Here is a 5,636-nt window from a genome sequence, read left to right on the forward strand (position 1 = left end):
TCCAGGGCTTCAAATGCAGGGAGTTTCCCTCAGCCCTACCTGGAAATGCCAGAGATTGAACCTGAAACCTTCTGCGTTCAGCACTGATGCTCTACCAATGAGCTGCATCCCTTCCCCAGCCTCATCCATCTCTGACAAAGCCTGTCCCTGGAATCAAAGCCATCACCTCCTCGCTTCCCCTGGCCTAGTTTGCAAATCAGGGCACTGTGCAGAGTTCAACAGGAAAGCCGGCCAGCGCCCTCGAGCTGTGCTTTCCATCTGTTCCTCGGCGCTGAAAGAGCCTGACATTTTAGGAGAAGATTTATAAAGAGAAACAAGGAAATTAACCTCCGTGGAGCAGCCCTGCCTTTATGATTAAAAAGAAACCTCAGGCAATACCGTCGGCTGCCGTGCACGGCTATAGGTAGCACAGGAAGAGGAAATAAAATGAAGGGAACAGGCGCAGGCAGCAGCCACAGCTGTGTGAGTAGGTGTGCAGGGAACAGCAAGTTCTGCAGCTTAATCATCTCTGGAAGAAAAGAAAAACCACAGGTGAGAACATGTCTGGCTAAGATGAAGGATAGGCGAAAACATGAACTACAGAGACCGGGCTGTCCACTGTGTCATGGGCTCCCTTTTCCTCTACCACACATTTTCCCTCCCAGCATATTCTTGGAAGCAAACTTCAGTCAGAAACTGTATTGCTGGCACAGCTTGTAATTTAGCGCACCATCAAGGTGCATCCTAAACTGAAGGCAAACTTAGAAGATCTGAAGATCTTGCTTGGAACCACGTGGGGAGTGATCAGACGTAGAAGGGCTGAATGTTGTTGCTGTTAATCACTATTAGTAATTATTATTAATTATTATTATTTAGTTTATAATGTAAAATAGGATTTTAAGGAATTTCCAAGCATAAGAACTAGTTGTACGCACATTTAAAATACAATAATGTGGCATTTCCTTTAAATTTCCATGGCTTTTCGTGGTTCTGCTCCTATTTCAGTATGTATAATCAAGTTCGCCTCGACATTAGGAAGAACTTTCTGATGGTGAGAGTTGTTTGGCAGTGCAGCAGAGTACCTTGGCAGCTGGTGGGGCTTTTGAACGGAGGTCGGATGGCCATCTTATAGGGATTTATTTAGCTGTGATTCCTGCATTGCAGGGGGTTGGTCTAGATGGCCCTTGGGGTCCCTTCCAACTCTGCATTTCCACAGTTCTATGATTATACATACAAAATACTTGGGGAAGAACAAGTGGTGTAGAAGGAAATTCTTACAATACTGTTTATAACATAAAAATACAGTGGTGCCTCGCAAGACGAAATTAATTCGTTCCACAAGTTTTTTCTTCTTGCGAGTTTTTCGTCTTGCGAAGTACGGTTTCCCATAGGAATGCATTGAAAATCAATTAATGCGTTCCTATGGAAACCGCTTGCCAGGCTGGCGGTGCGGAGAAGGGCTTTTCTCCCCACCGCAAGCCTTCAGGACAGGTACGGGGAACAGAGGGGAAGGGGCGCAGCGCTTCTCCTCTGTTCCCGGGGCTTGCGGTGGGAGGAGGGTTTTTCCTCCCCACCGCCAACATTCAGAACAGCATTCTGAATGTTGGTGGTGGGAAGGAAAACCCTCCTCCCACCGCAAGTCTTCAGGACAGCCATCCGAAGGCTGGCGCGGGGAGAAGGGCTTTCCGCCCCACCGCCAGCCTTCGGAGCAGCCTTCCGAAGGCTGGCACGGGGAGAAGGGCTTTCCTCCCCACCGCCAGCCTTCAGAGGAGCCTTCCAAAGGCTGGTGCGGGGAGAAGGGCTTTCCGCCCCACCGCCAGCCTTCGGAGGAGCCTTCCGAAGGCTGGTGCGGGGAGAAGGGCTTTCCGCCCCACCGCCAGCCTTCGGAGGAGCCTTCCGAAGGTTGGCTCGGGGAGAAGGGCTTTTCTCCCCACCGCCAGCCTTCAGTGGAGCCTTCCAAAGGCTGGCTCGGGAAGAAGGGCTTTTCTCCCCACCGCCAGCCTTCAGAGCATCCTTCCGAAGCCTGGCGGAGGGAGGAGGTCTCTCCGCCCCACCGCCAGCCTTCAGAGGAGGTCCGAGGGAGGAGGTCTCTCCGCCCCACTGCCAGCCTTCGGAGGAGGCCGAGGACAGTGGGGAAGACGCACTGCGCTTCCCCGCTGTCCCAGAGATTTCCCTATGGGCTTTCGTCTTGCGAAGGAAGCCCATAGGGAAATTCGTTTTGCGAAGCGCCTCCAAAACAGAAAACCCTTTCGTCTAGCGGGTTTTCCGTCTTGCGAGGCGTTCGTCTTGCGGGGCACCACTGTAGCAGTGCTCTCAATTAAGGCTCACTAACCCCCTCTCCATCCCTATTAATCTATGTCACTCCTGTGTCTTGTAATCTGAGCTTGTATCCTCTGCGCTTTCTGTTCTAACACTTTCAGAGCTCTCTGTGTCTTTGGGGAAGGGGGGGGGGGTTGAATGCTGTCCAGAGACTGTGAATCTGTTTACTCTCTCTCTCTTCCAGTGTTTCGTCTCCTAGCTTTCCCCCATCCAGTATTTCCCAGCTTCTGCCTTCTGAACTATGCCCCTCTGCAAACCACTGTTCCAAATCTATACTGTCCTCCCGCTCCTGGGAAGATTCAGAATCAAGGGGAGGGGGTGGCTCCCAACACTCTTCCTCAGTACAGTCCCTGACATCAGGTTAAGAGACCAAGGGAACCCCTGTGCAAAAACAGCACATCTTCAGAAGCCGGCAGAATGCCAATACTGATGAAGCCTCTGGCATTTCAGCAGGAAGTGTATTCCACAACAGTGGTGCCAACAGTGGCAAAGCCAATCTCTGTGTCAACACAAGCCGGTATTCACTAGGAGGTGGCAAAACTTACCAAGTTCCATGTGGAATGGGCTTCGCACGGTTGTGTTTTCAAGTCACTGTTATGCCACAAACTGCATATGTGGGTTGGGCCCTATCCTAACCTCCTAGGAAAGTTTTTTTTTGGGGGGGGGAGTTGCAGAGCCCTTTGCACCCAAGAAGAACGTCAACATAAGGAGAGTCATGCTGGATCAGACCAAAGGCCTGGCTAGTTCAGCATCCTCTTTCCCACGATGGCCAGCCGGGTGCCCCCTGGGAAGCCTATGAGGAAGACATAAGCAAAATAGCCCTCTTCCACTTGTGACCCCCAGAAACTGGTAATATAGCCTCTGAACTTAGAGCTTGCACATAGCAATAAAGGCACTGGTAGCTATATCTCCCAGAAAGGGGGATGGCAGAAAAAAAACTGCATTGCTTGCTTTTAGAGAGTTTGATTAGACTATGGCATTCCTGCCAACAAGGCGACTTTGAAAGCCTGATATAATTTAGCTCGTAGCCTGGACAATCTGATCCACATTCCAGCTTGCTCTGAGGGGGAGGCACCAGGTGTGTGCAAAGAAAGCCCATAGATTGGGGCGAGGAACCTTTGGCTCTGCAGATGTTGCCGAACCGCAATTCCTGCCATCCCTGGTCATTAGCACTGTGTGCTTTGCCTGATAGGAGTTTGTAGTTCAGCAACATCTGACGGACTGAAGGTTCCCCACACCCTCCAAAGCGTAAAGACAGGTGCTGTACTCTTCACTTCGGTCACAGTGGGTTCCTCACCTGCTGCGCAAAACCATGATTTCACAACTTGCCCTGCGGGTGTGCTTGTCTTGAAAGTCAAAGGCTGAGTCAGCTCTGAGGCTCAGACCGGCTGTCCATTTTTCCAGCGTGCATATGTCCTTATATGGCATGTGTGCATCTTAAAACACAGCTATGCTTTGTCTCATCAATGACTTACACTGTCTGGAAATTGGGAGTGGGTGTCATGCTAATGGTCACAGGTGCTAGCCAATAGGTGCCCACCAAAGCTGCTTTTCCATACCTTCACCCCCTGAAACACTCAATCAGAGTATTATATCTGACTAAGGTTGCATAGGGGCCCTTCCAAACAGTATTCCAGAATAAGTGAGATACATAAGGGGAGATCTGGCCATTTTTTAATTTTTTTTAAAAGGTTAAAAAAAAGGTTAAAAATAGCCATGGGTTGAGGGTAGGGGACAACATCAGAGGAAACAGCCTCGGTCCAGTATATCTGAAGGAACGTCTCCACCCCCATCGTTCTGCCCGGACACTGAGGTCCAGCTCCGAGGTCCTTCTGGCGGTTCCCTCACTGCGAGAGGCCAAGTTACAGGGAACCAGGCAGAGGGCCTTCTCGGTAGTGGCGCCCGCCCTGTGGAACGCCTTCCCACCAGATGTCAAAGAAATAAACAACTACCTGACATTCAGAAGACATCTGAAGGCAGCCCTGTTCAGGGAAGTTTTTAATATGTGACATTTTAGTGTATTTTTCATCTTTGTTGGAAGCCGCCCAGAGTGGCTGGGGAAACCCAGCCAGATGGGCGGGGTACAAATAAATTATTATTATTATTATTATTATTATTATTATTATTATTATTATTATTAACCAAGCTGGAGAAAGGATTTATGTATTTTCAGCAATAAGGCTTATAAGCAATTGTTTGGAAGGAGAAGTTGCTTTAGATGGGGCAAATGCCTTGAGCAGAAAGGTTGGACACCACTCTCTAGTACCAATAATTTATAATAATTCAGCACATGTCCCCCTGCCCACACACGGAGAGATAATTTGAACTAAAGATGTGGGAATTCAATCGCTTGTCTTTTGTTGTTGTTGTTGTTGAGTCATTTAGTTGTGTCCGACTCTTCGTGACCCCATGGACCAGAACACGCCAGGTACTCCTGTCTTCCACTGCCTCCCACAGTTTGGTCAAACTCATTGCTGGTAGCTTCGAGAACACTGTCCAACCATCTCATCCTCTGTCGTCCCTTTCTCCTTGTGCCCTCAATCTTTCCCAACATCAGGGTCTTTTCCAGGGAGTCTTCTCATGAGGTGGCCAAAGTATTGGAGCCTCAGCTTGACGATCTGTCCTTCCAGTGAGCACTCAGGGCTGATTTCCTTCAGAATGGATAGGTTTGATCTTCTTGCAGTCCATGGGACTCTCAAGTGTCTCCTCCAGCACCATAATTCAAAAGCATCAATTCTTCAGCGATCAGCCTTCTTTATTGTCCAGCTCTCACTTCCATACAACTTCCATACATCACTACTGGGAAAACCATAGCTTTAACTATACAGACCTTTGTTGGCAAGGTGATGTCTCTACTTTTAATTATTAGTCTTTTAATTTCGTGGCTGCTGTCACCATCTGCAGTGATCATGGAGCCCAAGAAAGTAAAATCTCTCACTGCCTCCATTTCTTCCCCTTCTATTTGCCAGGAGGTGATGGGACCAGTGGCCATGATCTTCGTTTTTTTGATGTTGAGCTTCAAACCATATTTTGCGCTCTCCTCTTTCACCCTCATTAAAAGGTTCTTTAATTCCTTCTCACTTTCTACCATCGCTTGTCTAGCATAGCCCTAAAGACTAAGAATTGTAGCATGCCACTGCTTTATACTCTAAAAGTATTTATTTTCTCAAAGTATTTATACCACGGGTAGGCAACCTAAGGCCCGGGAGCCAGATGCGGCCCAATCGCCTTCTCAATCCGGCCCACGGACAGTCCGGGAATCAGCATGTTTTACATGAGTAGAATGTGTCCTTTTATTTAAAATGCATCTCTGGGTTATTTCTGGGGCATAGGAATTC

The sequence above is a fragment of the Podarcis vaucheri genome, assembly GCF_965113315.1.
Source record: "Podarcis vaucheri genome assembly, chromosome: 14".
NCBI lineage: Eukaryota > Metazoa > Chordata > Lepidosauria > Squamata > Lacertidae > Podarcis > Podarcis vaucheri.